General features: G+C 42.0%; 1 protein-coding gene across 3 annotated transcripts in view; it reads left to right on the top strand.

Moving 5' to 3' along the window:
- The window catches only part of ZNF407 (zinc finger protein 407), a 359,207-nt gene that overhangs the window by 13,965 nt on the left and 328,293 nt on the right, over positions 1 to 16,949 (top strand). The window contains exon 2 of one of the 3 annotated variants that reach the window (XM_074823107.1): positions 12,996 to 13,076. The exons of 1 other annotated variant lie outside the window; for it this stretch is intronic. The gene's annotated coding sequence lies outside the window, so the exon portion shown is untranslated. Of the gene's footprint in view, positions 1 to 8,616; positions 8,839 to 12,995; positions 13,077 to 16,949 lie in introns of those variants that run through there. One more of the 3 variants, XM_074823116.1, reaches the window with a different exon arrangement.

Raw genomic sequence — 16,949 nt, forward strand, 5'->3', positions numbered from 1 at the left:
CTCCCCATATTTATATTTCAGCCATCATCCTCCACACCAAAGAGGCTTTAGCCACTTGGATTGCTTGATTCCAGCACAGGTTTTGCATTCATGGACAACCTGTGCAATAGTGTCCATGGTCAAGTCCACCCCTTGATCCCGAGATATGTTGCATGTCTTCCTTGAAGGTCTAAGGTATCATGGGCCCACTGAGCTATAAATAATTCACCCTTATGTTGCCAGTCCAAATCCGCCTGCGCTACTTCAATCTTAGCAGCCTGATCTACCTGCTGATTGTTTTGATAATTCTTCAGTGACCCAACTCTCGGGTACATGGTTGTATACACGATGTACTCTTACAACCACGTTCCCTAGCTGAGCAGCAGTAGTGTGGCACAGTGGGGCAGCCCAGATGGATTTGCCTCTGTGCTGCCAGTTGCTCTGCTTCCATTGCTGCAGCCACCCCCACAGGGCATTTGCCACTGTCCACGAGTCAGTATAGAGACAGAGCACTGGCCATTTTCATCGGTCAGCGATGTCTAAAGCCAGCTGGATGGCTTTCACTTCTGCAAATTGGCCCGATTCACCTTCTCCTTCAGCGGTTTCTGCGACTGTTATGAAGGCTCTCAAATAAACCACCAACCACCAAAAATTAAAAATTTATTATTAACAGAATTAATTAGCTCTCCGTAAATTACAGGTTCGAATGTCTGTGAGAGCAGAACAGAACAACTTTCTAGGGTTTAAGGACAACCCAAAATGCATAACGAAGAACTCTATAGGGTTTAATGTCAACCCAAAATGCTCTATCACTCACCTGACAAGTGAGGACTCAACCTCGAGGACCTGCTCAGGGCAGCGTCCCGACCCAAGGCACCTCAAGGAGTTTGCTTGGGTGGTGTCCCGACCCAAGGGGAGAGTCCTTGACCGCAGTGTGCTGCTCCAGGGGACGAGCTCAAAATGGCTCCCCCAGGGGACTCCATATATACCCAGGCCGAATCTGACCTGTAGTCAATAGCGGCTCCCATTGGCCAAAGGCCCCAATTACCGCGAAGCACTGAGAACAAAGGCAGTCAGGAGCTGCTACCCTTCAGCAGCCAAGAAGCTCTATTTTCATTGGACGGATGCACCTGCCACAGCAATTCGTCATATAGGACTCCATACAGCAGCCTTCCACCTCTGATGCTTTCCTACAGTGCAACAGGACCCGTCAGTGAACAAGGCATATTGTTTTCATTATCTGGAAGTTTATTATACAATGGAGCCTCTTCAGCACATGTCACCTCCTCCTCTGGTGATATTCCAAAATCTTTGCCTTCTGGACAGTCTGTGATTACTTCCAGAATTCCTGCACAACTGGGGTTTCCTATTCAAGCCCACTGTGTGATCAGTGCGATCCACTTACTCCATGCAGCATCAGTTGCATGATGTGTAGAGGAGACTCTCCCTTTGATCATCCAGCCCAGCACCTGCAGTCAGGGTGCCAGGAGGAGCTGTGCTGTGGTACCAACCACTTCCAAAGCAGCTTGAACCCCTTCATATGCTGCCAAGTTCTCCTTTTCAGTTAGAATATAGCAGGCCTTGACTCCTCTCTATCCCCGACTCCAAAACCCTGAGGGTCAGCCTTGGGTCTCCCCTGGTGCTTTCTGCCAGAGACTCCAGGTATGACCATTCTCCCTGACTGCAGTGTAGAGCATATTTTTTACATCTTGTCCTGCCCGGGCTGGCCCAAGGGCTACTGTATGGACAGTCTCCTGTTTAATTTGTTCAAAGGCTTGTTGTTCCTCAGGGCCCCATGTGAAATCATTTTTCTTCTGAGTCACTTCATAGAGAGGACTTACAATCAGACTGTAATTTGGGATATGCTTTTTCCAAAAACCCACAACACCTAGGAAAGCTTGTATTTCCTTTTTGCTAGTTGGTGGAGACATAGCTGCTGTCTTGATCACATCCAATGGAATCTGATGATACCCATCTTGCCATTTTATTCCTAAAAACTGGATCTCCTGTGTAGGTCCCTTGACTTTACTTCATTTTATGTCAAAATCAGCCTTCAGAAGGATTTGAACTATTTTCTTCCCTGTCTCAAAAACTTCTGTTGTATTACCCCATATGATGATGTCATCAGTGTATTGCAGATGTTCCAGAGCTTCACCCTGTTCCAGTGCAGTCTGGATCAGCCCATGGCAAATGGGGGGACTGTGTTTCCACCCCTGGGGCAGTCTGTTCCAGGTGTACTGGATGCCCCTCCAAGTGAAAGCAAACTGTGGCCCGCACTCTGCTGCCAAAGGGATTGAGAAAAACGCGTTAGCAGTATCACTTGTGACGTACCGCTTGGCTGCCTTTGACTGCAGTTCAGGTTGAAGTTCTAGCATATCTAGTACAGCAGCACTCAGCGGTGGTGTGACTTCATTCAGGCCACGATAGCCTGCTGTTCGTCTCCATTCTCCATTACACTTTCACATTGGCCGTATGGGACTGTCAAAGAGTGGGTGAGTTTTGCGGATCGCCCCTTGGCTCTCCAGTCGACTAATCAGCTTATGGATCGCAACTGGGGAGTCTCGGTTGGTGCGATATTGCCGCTGGTGCACCATTGTGGTAGTGATTGGCATCTGTTGTTCTTCAGTCTTCAGCAACCCCACAACAGAAGGATCTTCTGAGAGACTGGGCAAGGTGGACAACTGATTAATTTCCTCTGTCTCCAAGGCAGCTATACCAAAAGCCCACCCTTTTGGGTCCTTGAAATAACCTCTCCTGAGGTGGTCTATGCCAAGGATGCACGGAGCCTCTGGGCCAGTCACAATGGGGTGCTTTTGCCACTCATTCCCAGTCAGGCTCACTTCTGCCTCCAGTACGGTTAGCTCTTGGGATCCCCCTGTCACTCCAGAAATACAGATGGGTTTGTCCCCTTTATAGCTTGATGGCATTTAGGGTACACTGTGCACCAGTGTCCACCAGAGTCTTATACTCCTGTGGGTCTGACGTGCCAGGCCATCAAATCCACACAGTCCAGTAAACCTGGTTGTCCCCTTCCTCCACCTGGCTAGAGGCAGGGCCCTTCTAGTCCTGGTCACAGTATTCATTACTCACTTTTTGTAAACAAGAACTAGAAGTCCCTTCAAAAGGATCAGAAGTGACATCAGCCCTTGTACTCTGTTTGGGGAACTGCCTCCTGGAAACTGGAGTGGCATCTTTCTAGGAAGGATCCTTTTCTGTGATTGTTTTTTCTTTCAATTCATGTTCCCTGTTTTCCCAGCATCAGTGCAGCCAGGTAATAATGTGCTCACCTGGATGGCGGCTGAAATCCTTTCACATATCTCGCAGCTCACTCAGGGATAGGGATCGGGTGAGTCTCTCTTGTTCTGTCTCTTCCTCCTGTTCTTATGATGATCCTGGTTCACCTTCATCCCTCTCTAAGCGAACTGATTTTTTTTGGTATTTCTTCTTCTGTATAGGTGTGACTGATACTGGCACAGATTGGTTCTCTGGTTCAGCTGCTTTGCCTGTCACTGGGGCTTGAGTAGCCACAGTGCTTGTCATTGGGGTTGGGGTAGCTGCAGTGCTTGTTGGTCTGTTCTCCCTCCCTTTCCCCTGAGGGCACTGCATATTATCAAGCAGTGTTCAGTAGATACTGGCCGGGGCCCAGCACAGTGTGATAATTTGTACCTCTTTGGAATAGTCATGGCATTTTTCTTTCAAATATTCCATCACTTTATCAGGGTCCTGTACTTGTTCCAGACCACTGAGGGAGAGAATTTCTCAGATACCTACCCATATTGTCTCATGTGCCATGTCACCCAGGACTATCCAGCCCTGGGGCATACCTCTAGGTGGCATTCTGAAAAAATTTTTGTGTAACCCTAAACAAGACCTGAGGCTCATTCAGGATACATAGCACTAAGATCATGCTGGCTTGAACATCCCAAGGACGTTCAAAATTCTCAAAAACTGTTGTAATTAGCCTGAAGGAGAAAGTATCCCTCTTCCCCATAGATTGGGTGCGATTACTAATAAATTCTGAAAGGAAGCGCACAAGGGACAGGAATGACAACAATGCCTCATACAAATACCAGCTTCACCTCATGACCAGTGATGTAATTATCTCATAAGTCAACATTACCCAGTACAACAAAATGATAGTCCTGTTCCCTCTCCCAGAGGTAATAAACATCACTACAGGGAATACATAGTGTGTATAAGGATTTACACAACCCCACCACAGGAACAAATGAACCAATGTTGTGACCAGCAACTATTTGAATAATACAACAAATGTGTATTAACAAATTTGGTTTAACAGGCTCTGGTAAGATTTTTGGCCATTATCTCAACCCTTTGGGCCCCATGCTGGGTGCCAAAAAGGACTGTCATGGTTTAGGCCCAGCCAGCTGCAAAGCACCACAGGGCCACTCACTCACTGCTGATCCCCTGCCCATGATGGGATGGGGGGAAGAACTGGAAGAAAAAAGGTACAACCCCGTGGGTCGAGATAAGGACAGCTTAATAGAACAACACAAGAAGGGAAGAAAATGATAACAACAACAATACTAATAAAAGAATATAGAAAGTGAGTGATGCACAATGCAGTTGTTCACCACCCGGTACCCCAGCCTCAGCTCCCTTCCAAGCTGAGATCTGGCCCCCATGTCCTGCCAGCTCCTCCACTTATATACAGAGCATGAGGTCAGCATGGTGTCCCAATATCCCCTTCCCTAGTTCATTCAGGTCACCTGACCTGGCTGTGCTCCCTCCCAGCTTCTTGTGAAAATTAACCCCATCCTAGCTGAACCCAGAACAACTGGTAACTGATTTTATTTTTACTGAATTTCAGCCTTTACTGTTGAGTCTGGTTGTTTTAAGGATATGTTTGTCATAGAGCACCAATGTTCTCATTCTTTCTCTTGTTCGTCGCTATTAATCTCTATTGCAAATCAAATTATAATATCAAAACAATTATGATGTCAATGTCTACTAGATCCTTAAAATTCATACTTTGTAGTTCTTTTTCCTCATGTACCTTTTTTGAGTGTGTGGCAGGAGGGTGTGTAGGTAATATTTTTCTACTGTATTTTTTTTTTTGTTTATACATATTTTGGAAATATCCTCATTTTGGAAATAATCCTCTGCTGTGCGTGCCAGATTCAGCAAAGGATCTCCATGTGAAGGCTACTGTTTAACTAGGACCACCTGCAAGCCTGAGTCACTGTAGAGAACCAATGAATTTGTAAACATTACTCATTTGTATTGTCCTGGGAATGGGTTGCAAACTATGTACATTGGCTACATGAACTGTAGTTAAAGAATTGCTGAGAGCCTTTTCTGATGAATAAAGGTAGTTACAGAGTGAATAAAGTCTACATTTGAACCCATGGCCTTGGTGGTTTCCTCTAAACAAAGGAGTCTAGCATCACCTGGGGCAGCTGTGAGCATCTCTGGACATCAGGTCTTTGCCAGCTTCCCTTGCACCCCTGAGGCAGTGACTGCAGGCACCCACCCAGTGTAGCTTGGTTGTTGCTCCTGCCAGCTTGACCAACTCACCAGCTGCATTGTGAGCAGGGTTTTACTCCCTTTCTACTTCTTTCTATTCCTTCCCCTGTAAAATAGGGGCTCTGAAAATGAAGGCACATTTTGCTTTTGTACTTTTTGTTGTGCTCTAGGGGAAAGCTGACAAAAAGATACTGGTAGTAGGAGATAGCCTAGGTTGTAGCTTACACTTTAAGGTCATAGGTTGCTTGTCTCTTGTTGCCTTATTTCATGCTTCATTTTGTCATCTACCTTCTTATGTATGAATTTTTGTCCATGCTGTATTAAATAAAGCCCTTTTTATACCCTTTCATCCTTTGGCTTCCATGAACTTCCGATGCTTTTTGGCTGCCTTTTATCTTTCTGTTGCAGTTTTCATTTCACTGCATGTTGTCCAGTCTCCAGTTCCTGAACTCTCAAGACTTGGGTCTTATAATTGGGAGAAGCCCATTTTTACATGTTATTTTGTTTATTGTTCATTTTTAAGATGTGCTGGTTTGTTTTGTCTTGTCTTTTCTCCAACGCTGACAGCTTCTTGCTGTTCTCACTCATTTTCAGTTTGTCCAGTTCCCAGTTGTACAGATGACTCCAGGAGATAGCAGTAAGCTAGGAAGGTTTTCCTCCTCGGTCTGCCAGCCTGAACCTGGCCCAGGTCAGCAGCAGCTGGAGGTCAGTACCTGGCACGCATCCGCCCAGGGGCTGCAGTGCAGCCAGCTGACCATCTCCCACCGCTTTCTTGGGGTGGACGATGGGTCTGAATTATAGCAGATGGCCCTTATTTACTGATTTAAGTGGCTAAGCATTAAAGTTTTTAGTCTGATTGCTTTTCTCCTCTCACATCCTTTCTTGCCTTCCTCCTGGAACAGATTTTTTTTTTTTAAATTTGTAAAAGGAAAAGTATACCAACTCTAAGTATGAAGTGAAATTTTACAGCTGAGTTATAAATTCCAAAAACTAGGGGGTTTATAATGGAAATGCTTACGGGGGAGAGGGGAGGGTGTGCTATAATACATATGTAACCTTTTTTCCCTCTCTTTAGTGAATAGACCGTTTAAACTAAATTAAGTAAAGGATATAAATTCTGTTGTTTCAGTTTTTAATAGTTCATGGCTGATTTTATAGATAAAAATTACATTTAACAATAAATATGAAGAAGAATTTATACAGCCTGTTCTAGTTTGATATGGAACAGCAAATCCATTTCTCTGTAGCTGTAAAGAAAATTCATTATAATGTCTTTGATTGTAAGAGATGGCTTCATTGTGATTAGTTACACTGATAATAAAACAACCTTTTTACAAATGGCACAAGATACATGAGTTCTCATGTGTCTGCCTTTTAATAGCATTGAATTTGTGCATTTGCTACCTTTATTCTGTAATCCTTTTTTCATTTATAATTGGGCACTTTTAAAATCTACGAGTTATTAAAAATAGTGTAATATAACTTAATTTTTCTTTTGAAGCATTCTGGAGAAGGCATTATTAATGCAGCTAAGCATTCTTAATTGTTGAGTTTTCAAAATAAAACCTAATTTTAATTACAAAAATGTGGTTTTATGTCATTTTGTTCAATTCTGAATAATAAGTTTTGGAGATAAAATAGTGAAATCTGGATATCTGACATTACTTTCCAAATTCTTTTTAAGCACCTAAAGAAATACCTTGATTTTCAAATGCACTGTACTCGACTTCAGTTGGATTTAGACATTTGTAGGTATTAGAGTAATTTAAAGCACAGGTAGTGGCATTTAGATGCCTACTAAGCAATTGAGAGTCCAAGTGTATGCATTGGGGGGGGCGGATTTTGTGAGGAATTCATAGCCATTGAAGGGGTATTTATTTTTTCCATTGCACATGCATCTAAGAATATTTAGATCTCCTTAGCACAGTACCGCAGAATGAGTTTGATGAGAAAAGTATAATGGTTGTAATAAGGACCTATGCATATTTATATTGCTGTGATTTGTGCTGTTACAGGGGTTTAACCAGTACTTTTTTTTGTATTGTTTAGTTTATAGAAATAATATCAGATATTAGACTCTGGAAAAATGCTGCACATGCTACATGATATTTTAAATTTTAAAATGGAATTACAGGGCCACTGTTAGAAGTGAATTCCTTTCCTGCTTCATATAAAAAGCAAAATAATTTTGTGCTTTAGAATGAGGAAAGTTGTGGAGCCAACAAAACAGAAGTTGTATTTGATTATCAAATATTTATGGAATTTACTGGAAAGTGAAAATCTGAATCATAGTGCTTGGGAAAAATAGGATGTAATTCTCAAGTCTTCTGGAACATACAAGGTGGAACAGCACACTTAACATGAGGTTTCACCGTAAATGACATAAACCAGTATTTTTGCTCCTGTTATCTGTAAGCTTTAATTTTAGACTGTTGTCTCTTTTCCATTGGTAATTACAGCTAGGAAAAGTGTAGAAGTTGTTAGAAGTGTTTTCCCAGGATGAATATCAGGAAAACGACCACTGATGACTGAAATACAGGACTAATACCCTTTTTACCACCTGAGAGAAAAATGGGCTATGCTGGCACCCTTTGCTGTAGGAAGCAGCCCGTTCGGCGCTCAGTCCACTTTCCGTGCCCGCATTGCTCCATCAGAGGAATGGCCTGGGGCTGCGATTTGGGCTGCTCGGTCAGCTGAGAGCGCCGCGCCAAAACCCTGCCCTGTCTGAGGCGGGGAAATCTGACTTTGTGTCCTGGCTGTGCTCTGCTGTGATAAATCGCCACACAGGTCACCCACAAGGGTGAGCTTGTGGTCCCTCAGATCCTGGGGACATTTGAGCTGAGCAATAAGCCTACTTAGTAATATGTCAATTTTTTTCTCCCAGGAAAGCATTGGAGCAGGTGTAATTTCTTACTCTAGCTTGGTCTCCGGGTACTTGCCTGTGGTTGCCACAGAGTATGTTTTCTGTGTTCATTAAAACCTATTGATCTTAGTAAAGTTTGTGGGATTGATTTTAAGTCGGTGCTTTTCAGGGAATTAGTAGTATTTTTAGCAATAACACTCTCCTAACGCGTTCCCAAGAGAAAGTGATGTATCGAGGAAATACAGAGGCCATGTGCACAAGTTGCAGCCCTGACCCAACTCCTGAGGTCCTCTCGCCCAGGCAAGCACCGTGTGGTCCCGCTGCAACCTCCTGCGATGCTGGGAGCTGCATCCGGGAAGGCTCCAACAGCACGCTCCACTCCCTGCCCAGGAGGGATTTGGGGAGCAGGAGGCAACACCTGGGGCCACCAAGTTGACCGGCACACGTCTTCCCAGCCTGCAGAAGAGGAGGACTGCGGTGCCATCCTGATCACACCAGCTGCCAGCCAGGTTAGCAGTGGCTCTGTGTGGCTGCCAGGCTCTGGGGGGAGAAGGAGACTCCACTCACCTTGGGTTCCATCACTGATATTTCCTGGGGAGGTGTTTGATAGCGTGGGTGCTGACCAGAGATTCGAGTTTGTGATAAACCAGCAACTGAAGGAAATGCACGATGTAGTCTTGTGTAGCTGTTAACATGGTGCGCTTCAAAATAATGAGAGGATTTTGCACACTAGATACCCAAGTAACAGAAAACTAGTAAGCAAGTTGCAGCTCTTAGATATAACAGAATGAAGCTGCATAATTTTTGTAGGTATTAGAGAAGTGGTCGGGTCCCCAACACAACTGTTCCTGATGTTACACTGCATGCACGGTTCCTGCAGGAGAAATGAAAATGTTAATTGCCAGGTGAGTCCTTGTTTGGGAATGCACTTGAACACCTGTGCCTCACATCAAGCCTAGGAGAAATCCTGCTGTCACTGTGCACATGCTTGGGCATATTGCTAGTTTTGGGAGATAGCTGAATTTCAGGGACTGATTTAGGTAGACACCAAATTTGTTGCATTGAAACAAATAGACACGGGGGGAAATGGATGCTATTGATAAGCAGCAGCATTTGAAACCTTCATGGTATTTGTTCTCAAAGTATCAGTGTACTGTGAATGCTTTGGACAAGAGGCAGATGGGGGTTTTATAGGTGATGGTGGTGTCAGCAAGGGGCTGTCCCTTCTCCTTAGTTCCTTCCCTCCTTCAGTTCTAGCTGGGTAGGACCTGTCCTGGGGAGATGTGGTTTCACTGTACGGGCTGTGGTACAAGGTATGTGCTGAGGTGGCATCCCCTGGTCCTTCTCTCCCGGGTGTGCAGAGCCTTTTGCTGTAACACTGCCTCCTCCCTCTTTCACCTCTGCTCTTTGTCCACTGACCAGGAGTGCGTTTTGTTGGGGAGAAGCGGGAGCCTGCTGGGCCTTCAGTGTCTCATCTGTCCTCTGCTGGAGTGAAGGTTGTTCTGTAGAGCAGTTTTGTAGCTACATGGCTTAGCTGTGGTGAAGGGCTTGAGGATGGGGAAGAGGCTCCATGTTGTGCCATAACAGTAGCTCTTGACTGCTATCACAGGCACCACAGGAGTCACAAATAATTTTTGTATCATATCATGTTGCCAGTGCTTGTACTCACGATGCTACCGTTACATCTGTATGCCTCCCATTGCTGTCTTGCATTGTTTCCATCTGTTGACATGGACTGTGATGGAAATCAGAATAAACCCTCTGAACTATTCAGAGTGCAGAAGTACATAGCTTTAAAAGGTGTTCAGCGACTTCAGCTGAAGCATGAGTTTGTTCACCTGAAAGCAAATAACAGTTGTTAGGGAGGAAGCCAAGCTTTGCACAGCTGTGCATGGTTTAAGTCTTACTGATGATCATCCGAGGTTATTGGGGAAAAAAAAATCCCCCTATGTGTTGCGGAGGAGATGGCAGCACTATTGTGATTGCTTGCACGTATTATATGAAACCATTAAGGAGAAAAGGTGTGATTTGACATGCAGCTTTTCCCCTGCACGTTAAAGGTTTATCCCCTCTGCAGCTGAGATCTGTGTACAGCTATCACCTTTTTATACTAATTTCTAATGATAGATATTAATTTCTTTTTGTTAGAGATCCAGTGACACAGAGAAGTAAAGGTTGGTTCTTATGCTTTGCTGAAGTGTGCTGGGGGACTAATGTGTTGTGGCAGGGATTTGTGGCACGGAGTCCTTCTGAGTACACCCTGGTGCAAGGCAGCCCCCCGCTTCCTTCCCCTGTGCTTCTCCCCTATCACACTCTGCCTTATTTAAGCAACCGAGCTGGGAAATGAAAACTGAAAAGAAAGTTGGTTTCATATGTCTTGTAGGATTGAGCTGAAATACTTCCAGTATGCTCATTTCTATTTCATTGTACAGAAAAACAGGTTTTGTCTTTAATAGTTACATTTTTGAGTATGTCTGTGTGTCTACACCAGTAATACAGTAATTTCATATATACAGACACGTAAGCGTATATATTCCAATGAGTATATATTCTAACTGATAATAGTATTAGCTGTCATTTCTGTAGATATGCTTACCAAAAGAACACATTAACACATTTCTATTTGATCTGCTTTTCTCAGATGAAATGCAATTACTTCCTTGTGTAAAGTGGCCACCAGGTGTCATCAGAATGCTTTTATTTTTATTAATTTCTCCTTTTCTTTGGAAGCATATGTAAGCTTTGTATTCTTCTCTTGAAACTTTGTTAACCTACCACGCAAATAATCCTTATTTATCCTTATGTTACCTGTTCAGACAAAAACTCATGCAACTCTTTCCAGCTGAGCTACTTGAATAGGTAGCTGACAAGAGGAAAATTGGATGCACAACAGAGAAGCGTGTACATATAGACACAGATTACTACATGCGTTCTTTGCCTCCGTAAGTTAAGAGATGGTGATAGATACAGTAAGCTAAACCATGTGAACCTGATTTACCTTAGTAGAAAGTCATTAAAGAGCTACAGGCAAGTGTCCTGATCCAATGTCGGGGGAGGTTTTGATACGATCCGAAGAGCGAGATTAAGACACCAACGAGGTCAAATGCCGTATACCCAAAAGAGGTTTTTATTATTAAAAAGGTGAAGAAGGGGTAGCGCTAGGACAGAATGGAAGGAAAAGACAGAAATAAAGCAAGGATGCGGGATAGGGCTGCAAGAATAGTCACCACCATGGATCTAGCGGCGTCCCGTTGGTCCTTAGTCTTCAGTTCTTCAGTGGTGGGTGCACACGGATCTGGCTTCGATGGTAGATGCACACTGAGCAAAATTTTCTGCTGCCTTTTTAAGTTCATTGTATCCACTGATTAGCATATCTGCTCACCTTTAGTTTTTTTTTCTCTGGTCCCACAGGTTTTGTTGCATCTGGCTTCAGGGCAGGAACGTTTGCCTCTTGTCAGTTCATTAGCGATGCATGCATGGGGTCTGGCCTACACAACAGAGCCACAAATGGCTACGGGATGGGGCCAACTCAGCACCCTCTGCCCCTTTGAGGCTTGTCTAAGGAGTCCGACAGTGCAACCGCAAAGAAGTGGGGGGGTGTAACCTTCAATACACTCCCGCTTCTCTGGGCGACATCCCCCAGACCAATTCACAGGCCGCAGCAGCTTCTCTTGGAGGTTTGCACAGACACAAGCAAGCTTTGAGACAGTCATATGACATTTCAGTCTCTCACAGCAAGGCAGTTAAAATGATTAGTCAGAAAGTACTAGTATTTAAAACATGTTAAATTTCCCTTATTACTTTCTGCCATTTTCGCGCCTTAATGCCTTTTCTATAGTTTTGGTGTCCTGATTTCACAAGTATTTGCTGTTTTGGTTTGTTTTTTTTTTTTTCCCCCCACCTTTTTATTAAATATTTATTTATTTAATTTAGCTGTGAATTTTTGGCATACTTGCATTAATTACCTTTAATTTAAAATGGTATCGGTTAAGTTCTTTTTTTTTTATATTCAGTGAGCTATGGCTCAGTGAATAGCTGGGTAATAAATATCTAAAAAATTCTCAATATCTCCTTTTAATGTTTTTGTTATATAAAAAATGAAGAGAATGTTTCAATGCAAATAAATTCTTTTTTTTTTCTTCTTTCCTGCAAGAAAGAACTTGCATTTTTTCCTGTTTGTACTTCCTCTCTGCATCTTGGTTCAAGTTACTCAAAATAACAGGTTCTAAGTTCTCAGCCAGCAGCAAGCTGGCTATTTGTGTTGGCCTTTTCACCTGTGCTGGTGCTGCTACCTTCTTGAGCCTGCTTAAACTGTGTTAGTATACAAATACATCCTAGGCTGTGATGATGAAGGCCTCTTGTTGCTTTTCGTATGATATGGTAGTTTAAAACAAGGGGCCAACAAAGCCATCTTTTTGGTTTAATTTTGAGCAAAAGTTGATGGAAATTTAGTACATCTTGGCAAGTATCAAACACCAGAATAGCCATCTAGGAAGTTCATACTTCCTATATTTTAAAGGAGAACAGAGTCAGGGCTTCTAGGACCAGGTTTCTAGGGTAAAATTTCCAAGAGCCCGTTTACAGGTAGCAGCAATTTCAAATTACTTTTATCTTTTGCTGCCAAAGTGCAGGAAAAAAAATTAAGACTTCCAGCATTTTTTTTCAGGTGTCAGTGATAGTGCCTGTGTGCTTCCTTTGATGAATTCCAGTGTGGTCCACTGTACATAAGAAGGTACTACAACCTATGGTAGGAAAGAGATTCAGATTGCATTTACTTTTTGCTTCTCTACAGTTTTAATTGGTGAAGTTGGTGAGAATTGCATCTCACATGAAACCATGTCATTCTGAGAATTCCCACAAACCGTGGGACTCATTACTGTATGTGAAAAATTAACATTTCTTTAATGGACCTGATAAACTCTCTAAAGTGTTTTGAGAATACTTAAACAGTGCTTTTCGTCCATAAATATCACAGTGCTATATGAATATGATCTTTCTTGGATCCTCGGGAGGTTCTGTTGAATATTTTTATTGCTATTGTTATATGTATGCCTTGCTCTGGAAATAGTCAAAATTCTTTGAATTTACAATTCAAAATATATGGACCTTTTTAAATTTTCAAAAATTGAAAATCTGGGGGTTATTAAACAATTTTTAGGAGAAACTAGTGCATTTCCTCTTATTCTCTGTCTTGGACATACATGCCTATTGATTCTGACAGCACTTGAAATGAGTGTGTATCCATGTCTTTCTTTTTTGACTTCCTCTTCAAAGCTGATCTAATCTTGCTGAAGTGAGCGGATGATGAACTAGGGAGCCTACTCTTTTTATCTTCATCTTTTTGGGGGTGAATTAAAGAATATTTTCTTTATGTCAGGACTTTCAGTGGTTTGGAAGCAGAAGCAAGAAGGATGTGAGTAGTATTGCAGGGTGCCTTTCCCCGTTATGCCGTAATAGTTCTTTCTGATGCCTGCATGAAAATGAAGTTAATGGGTGCAGATAACTTGCTGTTTTCAGTGATACACAAGTGATGACTATCAGTGGGCTTTTTATTTTGTTAAACTATTGTAGATACATCAGTGTGGCAGTTTCAAAGTCTTTAGTCTTTGAAAGCCTATATCTTGTTTGGAAATCTCCATGGAAGTCCTAATGCCCTAGGAAAATGAGTGGCTTTACATGAAGAACAGGCTCACAGTGCAAAGCTCAGAGTTCCAGCATTCTTGAGCTACAAGGGCAAATACATGTTTGTAATGGATGGCATCAAATACTCCCCAAAATAAAGGTGATCTTTGTTCCATTTGAACCAACAACCATATTGTCTTTTGTATTCCATTATTGAGGAGACTATTCTCTTGGATTAGTCTCTCTGAAGGAAGTGAGGTAAGTTTGTAAGGCCATAAGACAGACCTATGATTTGATTTAGGAAGGATGTTATGCCCTTGAAAATGAGATGTTTATTTGACACAAAGGTCGTATGTTGAGATGAGTTGTTCATATTCAGTTTTGTGCAGGCTATTTAAGGAGCTCATTAAAATGATTTTGCTTCATTGTATCCATGATTTCATTGAAAGAATTAATTGTCTGAAAAAGGAGAATTTTTACTGGAGAAAAAAAAGAAACTCTGTTTTCCATATGTCACATCCTTTACAAACACTGCAGACTGGGTACTAAATACTTGGAGACAATAGTACTCTGACTGAGAAGTGCTTTGGGAATTCTAATGCCAGGATTATCATAAAAAGAAAAAACCAAAGTGGTACTTGTAAATATACATTCTTTGGGTTCTTCTGTACACATCCCTACCCCTTCCCTCGAAGACCTGGCATATGACCAAAAAAAATGAGTAAATAAAATTGTATTGAACATCAAGTTAAGGAACTTTGCAGTTCATTACAGGTTTAAGGATCATCACTAAATTGCTTGTCCTTTTGATCTTAATTTAAGATTACTACTTTCTAAATTTCATCTGAGGATTAGAGCAATGCAAGTTTTATATCGAAAATCTTAACTACACTCTCTCCACCTTTTGGCATAGAGGAATTATGGACTATTTTTTGGACCAGAGGAAAAAAACCACTCAAGTAAAATGTTCTCTATTTCCATCAGAGAAAGCATCTTCTGTCAGCAAATGACTGATGCTTTTGTATAGAACTGTAGCAGATACTATATCAATATACAAAAAAGCTTTGTAGGAAGAATACAAAAATCTGTGTTGTTATCTGGTAAAGCATGGTGGTGGCAGCTCAAGAAGCGATATTTTTCTCATTTTTTGTGTTAATTTTCTTCATAGGTAGTGAGATGGTGCTGAATTGTGACTGTAGGATGTCTTTTAAAATTAGATTAAATATGGAAACAAAACCTCCACGATTCTGACCATTTGGGAATCCTAGTGCATGAAGGAGGAGAATCTTTAGCTATATTGGTTTTTGTGACACAGCCGAACTATTGTGTGTTATGCACTTGTAATTTAAAAATGTGTGTCTCCTCATATATTCTGTAAAGATTTGGATATTTGGCCTGTGCAGATGTAACATATGTAACATAAACATTTTGCTTTTGAAGATCTTAAAAACATGTTTCACTTATTTCAGATACTTGGAAAATTATTGAAGAAAGGCGCTACGTTAAAGGCTTAGCTTCTACTTCCAGTAGAATTACTGAGCTTAGCTTTTTCTGCACGAAAAATGTTGAGGAGGACACAACAGGTTTCTTTCCAAAACTAAGGAACAGCAGTGTGCTGCAAAGAACCTTAAAATGTGTTCAGTAATGTATGACTGTCTTCAACCAGAAGAATTTGTTAACCTGAAGCTAATGTGGCAAATTAATTTTTGGTCATATCCTTTAAGAATCTGTTCAGCTATACTTGATTTATATGAACATTAACAAAAGATTTATGTTACAAAAAGTCAACCCACTTTTGAGTTAGAACAGCTTCATTCTGAACATCAAATATGATGTTAAGAGTGCACTGTTTGACAGAACCGGGTTTTAAACTATGGAAATACTGAAGATTTGACTCCTGTCTGCTTAGCTTGGGCTTGATTCTGTGCTCTGGTGTTCTGCTGTGCTGTACCTGGTGACACCATCGGTGCAGTCTTGGAGCCTATATAAAGCCTTTCTGGTTTATTTATTCAGTACGCTAAGTGGTTACGTATTGTTGCACCTTAGATATACTTGTAAAAACATAACCGGAATCTTTAAACGGTGAAGGTAGAAGGAAAAGCATGAGAGGTTGCATCTTACATTGTTTTTAGTTTTGTTGGTCCATGAATAAGGTAGTTCGAGAACTGTTCTTCCCCACTTCTACTGCTATATGAGTTTGCCAGCATTACATTGATATCAAAAGGCTTACTCAGTCACACTAAGTGGAGTTTTCTTTAAGCATGTTCTTAATCTGCTGCAGCTGCAGAGGGTTACTTGATACATCTAGAATGTGTCTTACGTTACCAGCTGATTTAATCAAATTCCAGATGCTGATTCTTTGCTCCTGATGATGATCCCTGTGCCAAACTAAAGTTTGATCCAAGATTAATTTTGCAAAAAGAAACCCATTTAACTTTATGTATCATGTGGTCACTGGGACTGTACGAACTCGGAGTGCTCTTGATGCCTTCTCTGATGCATTGGTTCCGGTAGTAATACCAACTGTAGGCTAGCCCTTAATTAGCGTAGTGACTTGATGAGAGCAGAGGTGAATTGGTTTATGCAGGCTGAGGATTAGGACCGTGCAGATTCGTGACCAGTTTGTTGCTTTGTCATTGACCTCCTGTCCTGTGGCAGATCTGAGAAGGGGCTTTCAGGAGAGAAGTTTACAGCAGAGGAAGCACTATAGGCTCTAGACAAAAGTTGTCTAGAGGAGGTTTATGGTATGCTGAATGCATCCTTCAAGTAGCAATAATCATTTGTGCAATAAATCCATGCGGAAAGCTGAGAAGAGATCTGCCCACAGCTCCCTTTGGGTGTGAGGCACCACTCTCTCATCAGGGTAGCTGAGGCATATGGTACTGAAATTGTGTTAGAGACACAGTGGTGTTATCTGGGCAAGGATCATAGTGGGGAGAAACAGAGACATGGTTCAGTGTTGTGGTCTAGATCTCATCTGAGATGTGGAAAACTGACC

Source organism: Strix aluco, chromosome 1 (genome assembly GCF_031877795.1).
Source record: "Strix aluco isolate bStrAlu1 chromosome 1, bStrAlu1.hap1, whole genome shotgun sequence".
In the NCBI taxonomy this organism is placed as follows: domain Eukaryota; kingdom Metazoa; phylum Chordata; class Aves; order Strigiformes; family Strigidae; genus Strix; species Strix aluco.